This window comes from Phyllostomus discolor, chromosome X (genome assembly GCF_004126475.2).
Source record: "Phyllostomus discolor isolate MPI-MPIP mPhyDis1 chromosome X, mPhyDis1.pri.v3, whole genome shotgun sequence".
NCBI lineage: Eukaryota > Metazoa > Chordata > Mammalia > Chiroptera > Phyllostomidae > Phyllostomus > Phyllostomus discolor.
In genome coordinates this window covers 7,577,941-7,597,764 of record NC_050198.1, presented here as the reverse complement: position 1 = coordinate 7,597,764, position 19,824 = coordinate 7,577,941, and the positions used below count along the sequence as shown (strand labels likewise).

At 41.8% G+C, this 19,824-nt stretch overlaps 1 protein-coding gene across 6 annotated transcripts in view; it reads left to right on the top strand.

Annotated features, from left to right (window-relative positions):
* Positions 1–19,824, top strand: part of SH3KBP1 (SH3 domain containing kinase binding protein 1) — a 317,351-nt gene that overhangs the window by 76,230 nt on the left and 221,297 nt on the right. The gene's annotated exons all lie outside the window — the stretch shown is intronic.

The following is a 19,824-nucleotide window of genomic DNA, read 5'->3' as shown; positions in this document are numbered from 1 at the left end:
GTAGCTTTTAAATATTTCTTAAATCTTACTATTAATCTTTCACCCTGAGGTCTTGCACAAAGATAATACACAGGTGGGGACAAATGGTCTTACCTTTTCTCAATCTATTGTGTCCCGTTTTTAATGTCTAGTCTTTTTACAAAACCAAGTTTTTCTGATTCTTGTTGCATTTGTGATGTTCTGTCCCCCAGCTTCTTACCTTGTCCAAGGGTTAAAAACGTAAGGGAAACCCCATAATCAGAAGAAAGGGTTGGATGTTCTTTCACTTCCTTTTTTGAAGCTTATACGGTGAGAGAGGCATTGTGCTTTGTTGCCTTTATCTTATGCATCAGGGGGAGTTTGAGTAGTGAAGCAGAAGGTCGGGGATGAGGGATTTCTTACAGGGTTCCATTTAATACACACTGTGGGCACCTGTGTCTGTTGCTAAGGCTGAAGTCACTGTAGAAAAGTGGGTGTGGGTGAGATAGGATACTTGGAAACTGTCTCTGGCTCTCCCACTGCCAACCTCAATGACAGAGTGGCCTACAGAAGAACCTGGTGTCCTTCCTGAAAGAGAGAAAGATAGGACCCGTTCTTTCAGATCTGGAATGCTGCTCCAGGCCCTTGTGGGAGAGACAGAATTCCAACCCACTGTAGTGCATGCCCAGTATACTAAGGGGACCCAAAAGGAGGGAACCTAGAGCCTGCTACAGGGTAGGAAGGAATAGGTCCAATGAGGAGGATGGCCAGTGACCCAGGATGGGGGTGTAGTATGAACAGAGGCCTGGAGGGGGAAATGGCTTGATGGGTATCTGGAAGTAAGCTTTGCCAGCTAGTGGGGTTAGTGAGCCCAGGGGTTAACGGGGACCTTGTGTGTCTTTGTAAGGAACTTGGACTGTAGAGGTAATCAGGAAGAGTTGGAGAAAGGATTTTAGCAGAGGCGTGCTGCCATCAGATGGGGATGGAGAAAAAGGTCCTTCTACTAGGTGACTTTTCTGGAATGATCATCTGTCCCTAGTAGCTTTTTAAAAACCAGCTTTATTTGAGATCTAATTTACATACCATAACTTCTCCCATTTGAATTATCCCATTCAATGGCCTTCCATATGTTTATAGAGTTGTGTAACCATCACCACAATCTGATTTCCAAACATGTCCATCAGCCCAAAAGAAACCTTGTGCCCATTTGCAGTCACTCCCCATTTCCACACCCAGCTCTCAGCAGCCACTCATCTTTGTAATTTCTCCTTTTTTTTTTTTAACATTACAGAGAATGTTTCCTAAGTGTATTATTTACTTGAAGGAGTATCTCTGCCAAATTATAAACTCTTGCTCTTGGCCTTCCAGCTACTCCTCAGCTCATTCCCATCAGGAGTGCTTTGGATTGCATGGAACAGAAACCTGGCTGGGACTGGTTTAAACAGGGATGTTTGTTATCACACATAATTGGGAAGCTACAGAGAGGGTGGACCCTGAGGGCAGGGTGTTCAGCTGCTTAAGGTGACATCAGAGACCTGTGTTCTTGCCATTTCTCCTCTATGGCATCCTTCTGGCAGTAGCTTCACCCAAGGGCTGGTGTCTCTGTGGTTGTCAGGTGATTGGCAGCCCTCTGGCAGCCCTCTGATTCCTTGTTCACCGCTGGTATCTAGGAGGAGTCCTTTTCTGCACTCTCTGTCTGATTGGGTGTGATTATGTCCTGTTGCCTACCCTGAGCCAATGATTGGCTTAGAATTAATTGGGCTGCCTCTTTGAAGTTGAGAATGGGCCCTATGGTGCATGGGTGGGCATCTGTGACCAATAGTGAGTTCTGGTGGGTAGGCTTGGGAGTAATAAAGTAGTACATGAGTGTTTTTTCAAGCTGACTCTGGCTTGATGTCATTGTGGAAAGTGTTGTCAATTCAGAACTCCCCAATTAAGGAATTTGTCGTAATTTGGTCAGATAATGCACTGAAGTTGACCTTTGGAAGCTTTAATAGTGTGTGCATTAGTGAGAATGGTGTTGACATTAATATATGTGAAAGATTAATGATTTAAGTGACATTAGAAAAACCTGTTTGCTTTAGGATAGAAATTTTTAAATATATGACCAGTAGTAAATAACATAGAATCATTCTTACCTAGTTATTAGGTTAGCTCTTTGGTATCCTTGGGAAAAAAATCAATCCTGAATATATCAGTATTCAAGTTACTATATGATCTTGAAATGAACAGAAATTGACCTTTTCAAGTATAATTAATGCTTCATGAAGGCACACAGACATTCTGCCAGTTATTTGGACTTTATATGTAGTAAAAAAATCAAGGTATGCCTGCTCTTCGCAAAGTAATTTTATTTGACTGTCAGCTGCATTTTCAAATCTGTTGTGGAGTGAGGCCTGTCTTTATGTCAGTAATGAGCATTTGCTGGTGCAGCTCTTAATGGCGAGAACGGATGTCGAAGAAAGCAAACACCATATGCCCTTTGTTTCCCGTGCATGTCCCCTCCTGGAGGCTGGGTGGAGTGTTTCAGCTGTCTCGAATAATCTCCATTTTGCTGTTACTGCAGACTTTGCGGTTCTCCAACTCCCTTCTCTCCAGTGTTAGTTACAACTTCCTAATTAGGTGGCTCTTCTTCCTCTTTCTCCTCCTGGGTCACAAAGGTTTCACACTCTCAAGTGTGAGAGAGTGAATTAATTTTGAAAAATGAGTTTCACTTGAGCTGTGACAGAACTAAGTGCGGAGAATTAAAAAAAAAACCCACCCAGTGTGAATGTGTAGTGGGAGGGGCAAGGCAGGCTGGGTACGGGACAGGATGCTTAGAATAATTCAGCTGCCAAGTGAATCAGAAGGACTTGGAGTTCTCAGCGAGCACGGACCACACTCCTGCCCGGAGTTCAGACACAGTCAGCTCCAAATCACCATTTTCTACCCCACAGAATGGAGCTTTCCACAGCCAAAGCCTCGAGTGCTGTAGATGCATCTGAGATTGTAAGTAGGCCATACGTACATCTGTTTGGGTTGTTATTATGTCTGCATCTTTTGTAGCCTGTTGCCTGACTACTTTGTAGGCCAGGAGGGAGGCGTGGTGGGACATTTGGTCCCGATACAGTCCTTCCCAGATGGTGAGCAACACTGTTTTCCACTTGGACTTGGGTCTCAGTTTTCTTGTTTTTGGTAGAAGGTAATTTCTTTCCCTAGGTCCTCCTCTGTGACAGAGGTGGCTTTTGGCTGAGTCCTTTTTGTAGTGGAATCTGTAAAGCTTTTGAACAGCCCCATCATCTGGTGTGATGGCTCTTTCCTTCGAACCTCTATCGAGTCTTTTCCAGGGGACACCGAACACAGTTCCAGTCACCTCCCCACCTCCCACTCTGCAGGTGGCCCTGTAGTCAGTGAGGTGTCCTGATCAAGGGCTGGGAGCAGGTAACATTTCAGAGGCAGCTGGCCAATTTGCGAGTCTGGGATGAGGCCAGGTGTGGAATGCAGCTTTCCTGTGGTGGGAAGGAGTAAAGGCGAAGGAGATTAGAATGAGAGGGAAGGTGGGACAGAAACTCAGATCAGGCCACTCAGAGCACTGCCCTGTTGCCAGGTCCTGGGTGGTGGGCAAGACTCCACTCCTCATTCAGCTAACTGTAGCCTTGGGCTACTAATAAAAAAATCTCTCCTAGTCTTATGTATCGAATCTGAAAATCACCATCACTGTACTTTGTGGGATAGTGGGATTGTTTGAAGAAATGAATGTGAAAGCGCCTGGCACTTGGTAATCTTAGCTGAGTGATCTCGTTTGGCCCTTCTGACCCTCTCTCCTTCCTTCCTTCCTTCCTTTCTTCCTTTCTCGGATAGTGTACCATCAGTGCAAGCGGTATGCTAGGCTCTGTGAAATGGCACTCATGTTGTTGACCCCAGCTTGTTTCAGGGTGGCCTTTGTGGCCACCAGATTCTCTTGGTTGGTGTCATAGGTTTGGTCTTGAGGTTGGCCAGTTCAACTTGCTCAAGTCCACAGCCTCAGGTTATCCTTTTAGTCATAGCCAAGTGATGCCCTAGAACAAGGAGGTCCCAGGGAGAAGGTGCAAGTGGGTTAGGCTTATGTCTCAATGATACATTTGCGTTGAAGATCATGGGGACTGCGGATTGAAGTCGCGAGGCCATGTTATGAGTCCTAGAGGGAGAGTGGTAATTCAGAAGAGCCGTTTCCAGTTCAGTGTTGAGTTCCCAAGTTAAGGATACCTATATTCAGCTGGGACAAGGGAGAAGAAAAAGAAAAGGTAAACCTTGAAGAATACCGTTCGGCAGCTGTCTGATTTCTGATTCAGAAGTAAGCACAGGGCACTGTCATGGTGACTTACAGCCGGTTGTTTCAGTTAACCTGTTCATGGATTTAGGCAACTGCTGTCGACCAATTTCCCGGTTGCCTTTCCACCATTATATGTGCTTGTTTAGGGGACTTCCGAGAGCCTATCTTCTTCATTAGCTTTCCTGTGAACTTTAATTTGCTAACTGTGAGTTAATTGGTAATAGTAGTGTTCTCTTGGCAGTCACACATTCTCCCACCCTTTACCCCCATTGTATTCCTTATATTCATATTCCATCTCATATTTAGGCTAAAATTGTTTGCCTCTAGTTAGCAAGACTCCTTGATAACTGTATTCATAAGCTCTAGCACAGCGCTAATTTTTATCACTGATTTTGGAGACGCCATATCATCTGTACACTTTGTTTTGTCTGCGATGATTTGAGAGTACCTTTTATGGTAACCAATATCAGAATCATGTATTACAATGTACCGACTTCAGTAGCTCTCCATTCCAGTCTGCTTTCTTGCCCATGGCTGCCTGCACCTTGTATGGTCAGGGAGTTGCCTACCTTTCTAGCCTCATCAAGGTCACCTCCCATTTGGCCAAGACCTTCACCACACCAGTGCCCTGGCTGCCCCAGCTCCTGCCCCTGGGGCCAGGTACTTGCAGTGCCTCCTCTCAGGAGCTTGCTTTCTTTTTCTTTCTTTCTTTCTTTCTTTCTTTCTTTCTTTCTTTCTTTCTTTCTTTCTTTCTTTCTTTCTTTCTTTCTCTTTGTCTCTCTGTCTCTGTCTCTCTCTTTCTTTGTTTAAAAAAGGATATATCATATTTAAATTTTTTTAAATCCTCACCTGACAATATGTTTTTATTAATTTTAGAGAGAGAAAAGGGAGAAAGAAGAAGGGAAGAGAGATGGGAGGGGAGAAAGCGAGAGAGACATTGATGTGAGAGAGAAACATGGATCAGTTGCCTCCTGTATGTGCCCTGACTGGGGATTGAACCCGCAACCCTTTGGAGTACAGAACAATGTTCCAACCAACTGAGCCACCCAGCCAGGGCCAGGAACACCATTTCTTAGGCTTTTGCTTGGCTGGCTTGCTCTGCTTTCAGGTGTTACTGGGAGAACCCCTCCTGGGCCATCTTATCTAAAGGGACTTCCTCCATTTTAAGCTTCCTGTTCTCCCTTCCTGTTACACCACCATATCTATTTCTTGCAAAGTACTTATATCACAGCCTGTAAATTCCTTCTTGCTCATTGATTTACTTGGCACTTGCTGTCTCTCCCACTAGAATTTCAGCCCCAGTACAGGCAGGGGCCTTGCCTGTCTTATTCCACTCTCTCCCCAGTCCTAGGCACATAGTAGATTCTCAACAAATATTTGTTGAATGAATAGAGGTGTTGGATGACAAATGTAGTAGATGCCTTTTAAATAGTTTGTGACTGCATGCTGATAAAGGCCCTTCCATCTTTTTTGTGCTATTGCCTCCCGGCCCCACCTTCCTTCGCCATTGCTCTGGCACTTATGAGAGCCCTCCATACCCCAGGGCCCTGTTTCCCTCTCCTGGCAAGCCCGTAGCTGGTGTGCAGAATAACCCTTTAACTGTTTTAAGTATCATTTTCTCAAAATGAAAACCACCTGTCTTCAAAGTGTTTTGCTTAACACAAACGCTCATTTCTTTACCAAGGCCTTCTTTCTCTCCTGCCTTTTCCCACCTCCTGCCAAGAATAATGGGAAAACTCTCTTATCTTGGAAAGCGGTTTTCCCTCTGGTCAAAACCCAAACCCAGATGATTTATCACCGTGTGTGCCGGGCAATAGCTTTTCCCTGCCCTGCTGCTCTCAAATATTAGCGGTTTGTTCTCTGGAGGCCCAAAGAGCTCTCATGATGGGGCTCAGTCTTGGCACTGCCCGTCTTTGTATATTTCCTTTAAACATCCTTCAGGTAAAGAGCATGGCCCAGGCCACCATGCAAATGGTGGAAGGGCTGGAGACCGTGTCTTAGTACTGCTCTGTGGTAGGCTGTTTGCCAGAGCATTGATATCAACTCTGGGGAGTAAATAATACGATCCCATTTTAGAGATGGTGGAATGGAGGCTCAGAGCTTAGGGAGGTTGTAAGCATACAGGATCAGAACCCAGGGCTCCCTGGCTTCCAAAGCCATGTATTATTTGTTGGTGTGCTCAGTATTTCTCGGGCTGTTTTGACCATGTCCTACATTAAACCAAACCAAACCAAACACCCCCCCCCCAAAAAAAAAAACCTGGCAATTTAGCCCATATTTACATATATCTACATATATTTGTTACTGCAATAAGTTTCCTGAAACTGCAATTGCCTTCACTGTGTGTGACGTACTCTGATATTCTCTATTCCATTTAAAAAATGCTGGTCAGCATATAGCAGGATTCCTTTCTTTTTAAATGCCGAATAATATTCCACTGTATGTATATGCCATAGTTTTTTCATTCATTTTCCCATCAGTGGACATTTAGGATGTTACCACATCTTAGTTGCCAGGGGCTGAGGCTGGGGGAAATGGGGGTGGTTGTTGTTTAACTGGTATAAAGTTTCCATTATGCAAAATTGTTATGTTCTAGAGATCTGTACAACATTGTGTCTGTAGTTATTGTGCACTTAAAAGTTTACAAAGAGGGTACTCTCCGGTTAAGTGTTCTTACTACAATAGCTTAAAATGCTGGTAAGGACCTTCTAAATTGATTGTATGGCCCAGTAATTGGTGGCAACCCATAGTTTGAAGAACACTAGTGTTGGTGGTATGTAAAATGTGCTTACTTCTTTACATAGAGGTTTACATGATGCTTACATTTTAAAATGTAAGCTACTTTAAAATGATGCTACTTTTAAAAAAAAGATTTTATTTATTTATTTTTAGAGAGGGAAGGGAGGGAGGGAGAGAGAGAGAGAGAGAGAGAGAGAGAGAGAGAGAGAGAGAGAGAGAGAGAAACATCAATGTGCAGTTGCTGGGGGCCATGGCCTGCAACCCAGGTATGTGGTCTGACTGGGAATTGAACCTGAGACACTTTGGTTTGCAGCCCATGCTCAATCCACTGAGCTACGCCAGCCAGGTAAAATGATGCTACTTTTAAAAATGTTTGTAGAGCCCTGGTCAGGTAGGTCAGTTGGTTAGAGTGTCATTCCGATATGTCAAGGTTGTGAGTTTGATCCCTGTTCAGGGCACATACAAGAAGCAACCAATGAAAGCATGATAAAGTGAAACAACAAATCGATGTTTCTCTCACTGTCACCTTCTCTCTCTCCCCCCACACTTCCTCTCTCTCTAAAAATCAGTTAATAAAATAAGTAAAAGTGTCTATATAATATAACATATATAAATGCACATAAGTGTACAGCCTGTTGAATCTTTGCAAAGTGAACAGCATATCTGTGTAACCAGCACCAGATCAAAACACACAGCATTGATTCAAGCTTCTTTGAATCAAGACAGTCATGGAGTACAGCGGAAACTGGAAACTGATATGCCCTCGATTTGTTCTGAATCATGCATGTACGACTTGCTCCGTAGAGTCTGTCTTTGTAGAAGTCCATATCTTGCATTTGCAGTGATGGAGCCTGACTGGTGTTTTAGTTCTAATGACCGCTAAAGGAATGGATCAAGGCTTCCTCCCTAAGGGCTATCAGAAATGGCCACAAAAGGAGGCTGACTGAGAAGGTGCCTGGTGAATGTGACTGAGGAGGGAGGAGGAAAGGGCAAACGTTCGAGTGATAATGATTGAGACCAATTTTACTGAAATGAAGGTGGTTAGGAAGCAGGGAAGGGAACTTGTGATTAGAGTCCCAAGCTCCTAGAAATCAATGAACTTTTGTTTAAAATAAGGAACAGCTACCTCTCACAGTGAGTATTGACTTTTAGAGAAAATTGTTTTCGCATATTGAATCAAAGTGCTTATTTCTTGGCAAAAGACATAAATGCATCTGATTACAAAAGCAAGCTAGAGGAGCTTTGGTTTCATAGTGTGTGAGTTCTGTCAGGCTGTGTAGGTGGACACACTGTACACCATTTGTTGTAATGGGGTGTGCATAGAAATGAAAGGGAGCGGATAGTTGAATGTGCTTTTGAACATTACGTGCTCCTACAAACTTTTATTAATTAATGCCTTTTGTGAGACACATTGATAGCTAACTTTTAGTCAAGCTGCAATGGCTTCCTTGAATCAACAACTTTGGGATAATAATAAATTCTTTTGTCTTTGTTGATTAGATAAGCTCTTCTTCATTGTTGGTTTTTTGTGAAGGAGATTGAACTCTTGCACGTTTGGTGTGTGTTTCCTGGTGTTCTTGAACTACAGTGCTTACTGTGGGTTTGTGTTTAATTCTGTTTGTGACATGATTGTGTATGTGTAAGACAAGTCCTGGGACTGTAAAAGACACTGTAGAACAGGAGGAGGCACCCGCTGGGGACAGGGTACATGTATCCGACTTCATGTACCTTTCTTGGCACTGGCATCAAGACAGGGCTCTAAGTACTTGCTGAATGAATGGAAGGAGAAGGGCAAACCCTCAGGTCCCCATTTGCCTGGAGACAGTTCCAGTGTATACCTGTTGTCCTGGCATACATCGATATGCCAGGACAACATTGCCATACATTGTATGCCAATGTATGCCATACATTGACATCGATAGCACCCCCTTTCATTCTGAAATGTCCTGGTTCAGATGACAAATTATTTTTGCTCTGAAATGTTCTGGTTTGCATGGACAGACGAGGACACCGAGGCACAGAGAAATCACTTTACTTGGCATGGTCACCTGCCAGTGAGAGGTAGTGCGGGCATTCTTTCCTAGGAGACTGAATTCAGATCTTGTCATTTGACTGCTAAGTTCTGCTGTTCCACAACTTTAGACCAAGGAACATGTAGTACAAAACCAGCACTCTTTATGTTTTTCAGTCTTAGTATTTAGTAAAAATCACTGCTGTGACGTGTAACTCAGGGCAGCTGGGTGTGCTGGGTAAAGACCCACTGAAACCCTACGTGTATCCCAGAGCAATACTACCATTCACATACGTGTAGTGCTTTATAGTTTCCAAGGCCATTCCTCCTACATTATTGTGTTGAAGCTTCTGTCCACCATGTGAGGTGCATGGTGGTATCTGCATTTTACAAAGGAGGGTGGGAGATCAGCCAGATGATGTGGTCCCCTGCCTGAGGTTTTACAGTCAGAAAAGCTGCTGAGCTAGGATTCAGCTCTGCTAGTCCACCTTTATCATTAGTATACTTCCCATTGAACCAGAGGTGCCTCTCAGTCAGTTCTCACACAGGTCTTTGAGGGTGCTGTGCATGAAGGATTGGGAAGTCTCCTGAAGACTCATTACCTGGACACAGGATTTCTCAGCCTTGCAGTGTTGACATTTTGGGCCAAGTCTATTATGGGGACTGTCCTGTGCACCACAGGATGTTTAGTAGCATCCTTGGCCTTTACCCACTAAAAGCCAGTAGCACATATCTCCATCCTCCCCTAGCTGTGATGACAAAAAATGCACCCAGACAGTGTCGCATGTCCTCTGGGGCACAGTTGTCCCTGGTTAGGAACGACTGGCCTAAGTAGAATAGCAGCATTTAAAAGAGCAAAATAGACAACATTGAAAATGTTGCCATTTTTCCCTTTCTGTAGTTTTTAAAGCATCAGAAAAGCTACCAAAAGACCCACAAAGGGGTGGAAAAGAGAACAAGCAACGCATTTCATGTTGAATTCACTTCCGTGGAAAAGCATTGCGTCTCTCAAGGAAGGATAAGACAGTGAGGGTTTTTTTTTAAAGTTAAAAATCACACAAAATTGTTTTCTATAGAAAAGAGAATAGAGATCATCTGAAATATATGAAGTCTTCTCTAATTTTACTTCCCAGAGATAACTACGGATCACATTATTCTGTATCTCGTTCGAACCTTTGCCATCACACATGTATGAATTGATATATCATTTTCCAAATAGGGCCATGTCACAAATGCCGTTATAATCAGCTTTTTTTAAGCTTAAATATGCCACAAATATCTTTTCGTATCTGTGATAGAGAGGTAAAGTTTTAATGGCTGCATAGTATTTCATTATCTGGCTACGGCCTAATTTATTTCCTCAGTCTCCTATTGTGTATGTCTGCTTGGTTTCCAATTTCGTGTTTGCTATTACATGCAAAACTGTGATGCAGATCTGTGTGTGCACTTTAAGCCCTTCAAAGGTATTTTGTTTTCCTTATAGAAGTTTTAGTACCAATCGAACAAAGCAACTAATTCATAATGTGCTGGATTGTATTTTTATTATTTTTTTAATACACAATACATTTTTTACTTTAATTTGTAGCTCTTTTTCTTTACATTTAGATTGCACATGGGGAATGAATTATGTGTCATTAAAATATTCTTTGTATTTCATAAGAACTGATTTCCAATGGGAATCATTTTTAAATATACATATGTATAACTTTTTCTTTTCTTTCCACATTTTTTATTGTTGTTCAAGTACAGTTGTCTCCATTTCCCCCCCACCACTCCGCCCACCCCAGCCATCCCCACTTCCCACACTTGATCCTACCCACTCTGGCTTTGTCCATGTGTGTATCGTGATTATAATACATGCCTTTGTCCTTTAAAATTATGAAAATTCATTGATAAAAATTTGATTATGCTCCAGGCTTGCAAAATGGATGTGGAAAATTCTTTGGTTTTCTGATTAAATGATGACTAATAAGAAACCATTTAGGTTTTATGCCTTGTTCATGCAAACCACTCTTAAATGCATCGGGCTATTTCCTGAGTAGAAATTACAGCTTGGGAAAGATCATTGAATCTTCCTTTAAAATTCTGTTCACTGTTGAGAGAAATTTAGAGCTATGTTCTTATGAATTCTCATTGCTCACGGATTTTGCTTATGTGTTTAAAATGATAAACTCATGGTAAAAACATTCAAACAGTACAGTGGAGCTTAAATAAAGTTCCCTAGTTTACTCTCTACTCATTTTTTTATTCTCTAGAAATTTTCTATGTGTATATATAAACATTAAAAATATATAAAAAAATTTAAGAACCCACAAACTAGACAATAATATGCAAAGTCTGATCTAACTACCTTTTTTTTTAAAGTGAATGTATCTTTCTATGTCTATACCTTATTCTGTTTAATTGGTACCCTATTTGGGGTTGTTTCGGGCATTTCTTTTTGTCTTGCAACAGAGCACCTTATTTCATGTGAGTCTATCTGTAGGAGAAATGTGTAGCAGTGGAGTTGTTGGGTTAAGAGTATGTGTTCTTACAACGTTCATAGATATTGCAAAATTGCCCCGCCACCAGCAGTATATAGGTTGACTTGTTTCCGTCAGACATTTTCCTTCCTGCTTGATGTGGACTGTGGATTAATAAACCAGGAACACGAAAGTTGAACCTCATCTATGGGAAGGGCCACAATTGGTTAGAAGGAGACCAGGGTCTCTCTAGTGACCACTGTAAGCATTGGTTTTTGACTTTGGGGGTGGTGCAGGAGATATGTATTTCCTGGTCTTCTCCTGGGATTGGTCTGAGGTTGGATTTTACTTCTTTCAACCATGGAATGAGAACTACATATATATATATTTCTTGGGAGACAGTGCATGTATACTTTGAAAGTACTGTGGGATTAGCTTCAGACCACCACCATGAAGTGAGTATCACAATAAAGTGAATCATAATGTTTTTGCTGGTGGAGGGTCTTGCCTTCAATTTGTAAAAAAAAAAAAAAAAAAAAAAAAAGTAGTATCTATAAAGTACAATAAAGTGAAACAAAACAAGATGTGCCTGTACCCAAGTAGGCAACTTTCTGGTGATATTTGATAATGTGTCTCAGTTAGAGTTGAGGTGGTTAGACATGGACCTTCATTACTAAAGAGGCTGCAATATTTACTTCTCGGTGTCTCTCTAAATTGAAAGAATATGTCATTTGGTACAATGTACAAATGGTAACATATAAAGATATAATACAATAAATGTAATTATAATGTGGTATAATCATTGTATAGTCATTTTCATCCCTCTTATCTTTTCCATAAACTCTTTTCCTTATGTTTCTCCATTCCCCATTTTCTCCCACTCCATGCTGATTGTTTTGCACTGTCCTTCTTGAGAAAAATGATAATTATGGTCAGTGCTTCATGTTGGTCCTTTTATTCTTTTATTATCTTATTTTTAATGAGCTCTGTCTCCCTAACAAAATTTGAACTAGCACTTGGCTTCTAGTCCTCATTACCCTAGCATGCTGTTTGGCACATATGTATTTTGATTGGCTGTTCCCTTTAGAATTCTCCTTATTTTATGTGGTCCTGGTGCTTGGTAAAGGAGGACCGTTCCTGGACACCCCCCATTGCTGGCCCCCTGAATGGTGCTCATTAACGTCTCTGTTGCCGCTTCACTGTGTTGCTTTCCTGCCTGGGAATGGCACAGCAAGGTGCCATGTTTTATTGATTCGGTATTTGAAGTGGTGGAGGATGGCTGATGTTTGAAGATGGTTTCATGAACCCCGGTGGGTACAGCAGCTGTCACAGCCCTGGGTGACAGTGTGAAGGGCCTGTGTTTTCCGACACATCAGGGGGCTTTCTGATGGGCACTGCAAGTGTTCCTCCAAAGCGTTCTTGGCCGGAATGTAATGAGTTGGCTTGGCATGAGCTGCCCTGAGTGAGATGCCCCAAGGGTGAGATGCAGAGGAAAGCTGGTCTCAGGAAACTTCTTCTTAGGTCAGTGAACCTGTAACTGGGGCAACTCTTGGGGTGTACCCCGTTTTCCAGTGCTCTCCCTCATGCTAGGACTCGGCCCAAGACGTCCTGCCCTGGAAGGTGAAAGCTGAAGTCTCTTTCAGTTTGGCTGTGGCATGGCTGAGCCCCGCTGACATGACTCTCTTGAGAGCCCCCTGGGGGATGCCAGGGATCTCAACAGAGTCTTAAAAAGAAATGCACCAAAGACCTTTGATTTTTTTTTTTGTTATTGCTTAAGTAATGTATTTTCTTTTATAGCAAATAAAGAGGACTGCTTTAGAGGCAGGCACTATGTGATCCAAGGAAAATGGGCTTTGGGGCCAAATGGCTCTGGGATGGAATGTGAGCTCTGTGCGTTTTTCCTTAAGGGGCTGTTATGGCCTCACTTGTGTCCCCCCCAAATTCATATGTTGAAACCCTAACTCGCAGTACTTCAGAATGTGTAGTATTTGGAGATAGGGCCTTTAAAGAGGTAATTAAGTTGAAATGAGGCCATTCCAGTGGGTCCTGATCCAATCTGACTGGTGTCCTCGTAAGAAGCCATTAGGACACAGGGAGACACCAGGGGTGTGGGCTCACAGAGCAGGGAGCACAAGAGGGCACAGTGAGAAGGTGGCCACCTGCCCTAGGGAGTGAGGCCTCCAATCAAACCAAACCTGCTGACACCTTAGTCTTGGACTTCTGGTTTTCAGAACTCTGAAGAAATAAATTCCCGTTGTTGAAGTCCCCAGTCTGTGCTATTTGTTATGGCTGCCCTGGCAAATGAACACAAGTGCTTTTGTTTCCCCCGTCCCTGAAGAGAGGCCCACAACACCTACCTTCAGACTCGAAGTGAGGGACAGACATGAAACCTGGCTTATAGTAGGTACTCGCAAGTGGTGCTGAGGGTAATGCTAATTTAATAATGATAAAACCACTACCCCTCCTCTTCCCAGGCTTTCTGGCCTCACCCTAATTTGAGGTGTTTTTTTTTTTAAATACTCTCTTCTTAAGTCCTTTTCAAACAGGGTTACAATGAACTCCTGGGATGCAAGGAAGTGGCTACTTCATGGGTTCAGCAAACATGAAGTATTTCCTTCTGAGTAATCCTTTTCATTCTTTTAATCTGTCAACAAAAACGTACTGGGGTTCCAGATATAATTTTATTTAGGACAGGGATTCTGCTGAAATTGACAGAAAACAACTTTTGGTGTGATGTAACTACTTACCGTACCTAATAGCTACTGTATTTGTTTGCTAGGGCTGCTGTAAGCTCACCAGCTGGACCACTTAAACAACAGAAATGTGTTTTTTCACAGTTCTGGAGGTCAGAGGTCTGAAACTGAGGTGTCAGCAAGGTTGGTTCCTTTGAGGGCTGTGAGGGAGGATCTGTGGCAGGCCTCTCGCCTAGCTTCTGGTGGTTTGCTGGCAATCTTTGGCATTCTGTGGCTTGTAGATACTTCACTCCAATCTCTGCCTTCATCATTTAAAAAAATTATTTAGTTTTAGAGAGAGAGGTAGGGAAGAAGAAAGACATTGATGTGAGAGAGAAACATCTATTGGTTGCCTCTCACACATACCCCAACTGGGGATGAATCCACAACCCAGACATGTGCCCTGCTGACCAGGAGTCAAACTGGCAACCTTTCGCTTTGCGGTACAATGCCCAACCCACTGAGATGATGCAGAGCCACCAGTCAGGGCTCTGATTTCATCTTGACATGACTTTCTCCCCCTGTGCACATTTTCAAGTCCAAATTTCTTGTTTTTTTTTTTTCTTTGTGAAGTCATCAGTCATATTGCTTAGGGCCTTACTCAAATGACCTCATTTTAACTCGATCATCTGCAAAGACCCTATTTCCAAATGATGTCACATTCACAGATACTTGGGGTTAGGGCTTTAACATCTTTTGGGGGGCATACAATTCAAATGGTAACACCAATTATATTGGAACTCAATTCGCCAACTGTGTACCTCTGCTGGTAGCCTCCAGCTGCCCAGGAGAAGTACCCTCACCTGCTCTGCCACTTCCACTTGTCATACAGGGTTCACCTCAGAAGTTACCTCTTCAAAGAGGCCACTATCAGTATAGATTGAGAGAATGAATGAACTACATTGCAGAGTAAAATTAATATGTGACTGATGATTATGTCGATATTTTACCCTTAAAAGTGTGAGAGAGTGTCTCTGTACCCCACATAAATGTTACTTGCAGCTTTCTTATACATGTTGGCTGTGTCACCACTATAGATGCTATTTAAATACCATTTTGTGCCTGTGACTTAAGATGTCAGACATCTTCTGAATGTCACGATGTTTCCTGTTCTGAGTGTAGAGCATGCCAAGAGGACTCAACTTATTGGATTTGGATTTTTCTTTGCAGTGAATCACAATTTGATTATGATTTACAATAACTCGCAGAGCAAACCTGGCTAGAACCCTTCTCTGGAGGTCAATCTCAGGTCTAGAAAACCTAGGAGTTCTGAGAAAGGGAAGCATTTATTGATTCCAGTCCATCCATTCGTGTTTATTGAGCATGTTCTCTTTTCTAAAACTTTGTTAGGTGCGGTGCAGATACAGAGGTGTAGTATAGGCAATAGTTACAGCCTCCAGCACCACACAGTTCACATCAAACAATTGAAAAATACATGCTAATATACACAAAGGTGCATAAGAATGTATCGTAGAGAAATAAGAAAAGAGAAGAGAGCTCACTGTGGGCCACAGGGTCAAGAAAGGCTTTGTGGAGGAGCTCAGCTTAGCTTGTGTTCACCTCAAAGGATCAGAGATTCAGCAAGAGGAGCAAGAATACCAGCCCAAGGTAATAGTAACAAAACCATTAAACTATGAGATAGTCCCAGTGTATGTTGAGCTACCTTGTTTTAATCAAATTACTTTTGTTCACAACATAGATGTGATATGGTTTCCAATAGGAAAATATTCAAAATCAATTAAATGTGCATCAACTTGGGAAGAATAAATTATAGTATATCCTTGCAGTGGAATGGATTTTTTTTTCGCTACAGCCAGAAAAAAAGGAATGAGAATGCTTTTTACCAATATGGAAAGACCTCCTAAATAGATTGTTAAGTGAGCACAGTAAAGTGCAGGACAGTATGCTTAACTTATATGTCACCGTATGATATCTGCTTAAAGAAACTGGAAGATGCCCGAGAAACTACTTACAATTAGAGTGGTAGTGGTAATTACCTGCGAGTGATACATTTGGGGGGATGGGGCAGAGAATTTTAGAGATTTGAATGATGTAAATGTATCCTACTCAAAAAAAGCTAAAAAGAAAGATAGATATGAAGACAGCAGCATTTGCTCATCCCATTGTTCCTCTAAAGCTGATTTCAGTGGGTCACATGCTTTGCCTTGTTGGGGCACACTGAATGAAGATAGCCAGCTACGCTACACATCTGAGAGATAACCTCTTGCATTTGCCCAGAAAATGACATTTTCTTGACCAGCTTTTCACTTTTACTGGTTATCACTAGAAATGTTTCAAACATATACTAAAAAAGAGGGAATAGCATAATGAACCCCTTTGTACCTATCATCAAGTTTCAGCAGTGATCAGCTACTGGCCAATCTTGTTTCATTGGTTCTTCTTCCTCCTTACGCTCCCCTCCGTCTCTGACCTTGATTCTTTTGAAGAAAATGCCTTTCTCGTTGTGTTGTTTAGATTTATTACTTTGAGCTGCTGAGTCCCACTGTGGTTCCAGACGTGCAGAGCCAGTGGATGGTTGGGGTGGAAAAATCTTCCTTTAATCAAATTTGGCTCATCTCAATAGGTGCACTTTACTTAAAAACACTTAAATTGTGGTAAAATATTCGTAACATAAAATTTACCATCCTAACCATTGTAAAGAGTACAGTTCAGTAGTGTTCATACAGTCACCCTGCTGTTCAACTAATCTCGAGAACATTTTCACCTTTTAACATGGAAACTCTGTACCCCTTAAAGAACGACTCTTCATTCTCCTTCCCCAGTCTCTGGCAACCATCATTCTGCTTTCTGTCTCTATGAATTTCACTCCTCTGGGTACCTCATATAAGCAGAATCATATAGTGTTTGTCCTTTTGTGACTGGCTTTATTTCAGTTAGCATAGTGTCCTCAGGGTTCACTTGTTTTACAGCATGTGTCAGAATCTCCTGCCTTGTAAAGGCTAAACAATTGTTTGAATTTAATTTAATTTAGCCCTAAATTCCATTGTAGGGCTAGAACACATTTTGTTTATTCATTCATACGTCTGTGGACTTCGGGGTCGACTTTGACATTTTGCCTCCTTTTAGAATATAAGGTTTTGTGACTCATAACTATTTTGTGTCACAGCACATTAGAATGTAGCAGTGTGCCATGATCCTCCAGTTAAGAGAATCATGTTTAGTAGTTTGAGAATTTTTATGCCAGATACTTCGACTTGCAAGGACCAGCAAACTTTCCTTTCTGTTCTTGTGACCAAGAGTACCTTTTTCTCTCTGATGAAAGTGTCAGAGTCTGGAAGACTGGAGAGTGGGGGATGGAAGAGAGAGATTTTTGGATAGACATTTTCAGTGCTGCTCACATTGTATCCCAGGGTTGGTCACCTACAAATAGAGGCATCCCAGGATATTAGTATTGCTTAAAATAACATTTTGCATTTGAGGTTTTTGCTTTGTGCTCTGGTAACATTTTTTTGATTGACAAAAAGCTGCCATCTGAAAGGTTTTTTTTTTTAAAGTTTAACCCAGTTGGGTTCTTTAGATATACCTGGATAGAAAACAAACCTCCTCTTGACATCATCATCTTTACAAAGAATCTCATGGGAATTCTTAGCGACAATTTTACCATGAGAAGAAGTCAAGGCAATGAGCGAGTGAGGAAAATGAAGATCCCAAAATTAGAGTCGAAAAGCTGGTAAGGAAGTAAGGAGGGAGATGTGATTTGAATGTTGAATCTTTGGATTTTCTGAACTTTGTGCAGGTTTCTGGATTTGTTTTGAGCCTAGTTTTCGAAAGTCTCTTGTTAGCAACCAGATGGTCGTCAAATAATTGATATATGTTCATTTTAAACACATTTGGGAAACAGTGGCCTGGATTTTCCAGTAGAAAGATTTAGTCATTCTGTTGATTTTTGAATGCCAACAGGGTGTTTTTTTTTTTAATTGAGTTCTCTAATGTCTTGGAAGTAACCTCTGGAAAATTGGAACCAATGATTTGATTGCATGATGTACTTGGAATAGAAAGTTAAGGATATAGGTACAGTTTATTTCAGTTTACAGTATTAGAAGTGATTAAATTTGTAAAATTAAGTGAGAATTCTTTTTAGTGTTTAAAGGTTACCCCTTCATTTGTTTCCTGAGGCTGAAGTTAATGACTACAAATAGACATTTAAAATATACTCATCTGATTTTATTCTCTATCTTCAGAGAGCTGTTCAGAACTTTAGGGTCTCCTATCCTAACATCTTAGTTGAATGCTTATCAAAGAAAAAACTTCTTATTAAAAATGGAGTTTGCAATAATAAAAAGGGTTGTGAGTTGCCTCCAGGGGTGGCAAGCCACAATAGTTCACTTTTTGAATGGGGTGGGGAGGGCATTCGCAATCATTGGAAGGTCTAGTAACCAGCACACCATTTGGCTAAAGACAATGAGAAAGGAAGTTGAGATCTGTCCGAAAGAACCTATTATAGTGGCAAGGATCCCTCAACACTGTGACCCCTAAGAATGGTGACAAGATAATGGCAAAAATCAGCTGTGCTGTGGAGAGGCTTCCTTTCAGATGCCCTTAAAATAATCAGTATTCCTCAGACTATCACCATTCCTCATGCTGAAACTGTTTCCAGAAAGATCCAGTTTTTAAAAACATGACATGGGCTCTCTGTTTGGGGTGGCTGTGTGTGTGTGTACAAGACTTCTTTTCCTGTCCTCTCTCCTTCCATTATGGTTGGTTTGTCTCTGGCTGTTTTGGGTAGTGACCTGGGACCCAAGTGGAATTCACTTCCAGGCTCACAGGAGTAAGGCTCCAGGTGGAGTCAGTAGGCCTGACACATTATTAGTGGGCAGGTTAGTTTCCTGTGGCTGCCACAACAAATTACCATAAACTGGGTGGCTAAAAACAACAGAAATTTATTTTGTCACAGTTCTGGGGACCAGAGATCCAAAGTGAAGGTGTCAGCAGGGCTGCATTCCCTCTAATGGCTTTAGGGAATGAATCTTTTTCTTGCCTCTCACCTTTTAGGGGCCCCTGGTTTCCTTGACTTGTGGCCACATCACTTTAATATCTACTTCCATCTTCACATCACCTTATGTCTGTCTTCTCTGTGTGTCTTTTATGAGGACACTTGTCATTGGATTTAGGGCCCACTTGGATAATCCAGAGTGATCTCTTTATAGTAACAACCTGAACTCAATAACATCTGCAAAGACCCTTTTTCCAAATTAGGTCACATTCACAGGTTCTGGCATGAAGATGTAGACATCAGTTTGAGGGTCACCATTCAAACCAAGCCGGGACAGGGCCCCTGCAGGAACCACACTATGTGCCTCAAAAAAGAAGCAAAGGGAAAGAAACCTTTCTTTGGCATCACAGTAAAGGACCTAGTGTTTTTATTTAGTTACTTGATTGGAGTTACTATTTTGATTGTAGTAGATTATGCATAATATAAAATTTATCATTTTAATGATAATAAGTGTGCAGTTCTGTGGCCTTAAGCACATTCACGTTTCTGTGCAACCATTGCTACCATCCATTGCCCAGATTTTTTCATCTTCTTAAACTGAAACTCTGTCCCCATTAAAAACACTAATATCTCCACTTCCCCTTCCCTTAAATTGTTGTTATTTTTACATTCTCTAA